The following is a 730-nucleotide window of genomic DNA, read 5'->3' as shown; positions in this document are numbered from 1 at the left end:
CTTCCGCTCCAGTACCGCAAGCAGCTCGCACAACCGGGGTCGAGAGATAGTTCTCGGCCTCCACCTAGCGTTCTTAGGCAGATCTGCTCCGGATCCTTCCTCGGGACGGTCAGCACCGGGGTCGAGAGGGTTCTCGGCCTCAGCCCAGTGTATCTCGGCAAACCGTCTCCGACTCCTTCCTCCGGGACCGCCGAATCCAGGGGACTGAGAGAGTTCTCACTCCCCGCTGAGAAAATACCTCAGCGGCGGATTCCCCCGACAAACAACGGATCACCGATTCTTAGAATCGGCTCGGGCCACGCGCCCCCCTTCACCGCACACCGCGCTCACCGGGGACACTCGTCTCGCGCGCCGCGCCGCTCCCCGCCTACCGCGCCTTCCGCGCGCCCACCGACGTCACGCGCCAGCACGTGCACAGCCGATGGGCACTAACCGGCGCTCGCGCTAACTTGTACATATGTATATATCATAGACTTATAAGATAGACTGCGCGCCCTATTGTTCTCGGTGGGGCAGAAGCTAAAGTGAGAGGGCTACACTCCACACTTCTCTTGTCCTTGTTCAATCGTTGGTGGGGAGAAGAAAAGAGGGGAGACCCCCGCCGCGCCGGCCACCGTCAGCCGTGCCGACTCGGAATTCTCGGGAAACGAAAGAATCAGTGAACTAGTGTGAAGCAGCAAACCTTGCTTTGTGTGTGACTGTAAAAATAAATTGCTGTATGTGTGGTTAA

The sequence above is a fragment of the Wasmannia auropunctata genome, unplaced genomic scaffold (assembly GCF_000956235.1).
Source record: "Wasmannia auropunctata unplaced genomic scaffold, wasmannia.A_1.0 LD336085.1, whole genome shotgun sequence".
NCBI classification, from domain to species: Eukaryota; Metazoa; Arthropoda; class Insecta; order Hymenoptera; family Formicidae; genus Wasmannia; species Wasmannia auropunctata.
This window is presented reverse-complemented; position numbering follows the sequence as displayed.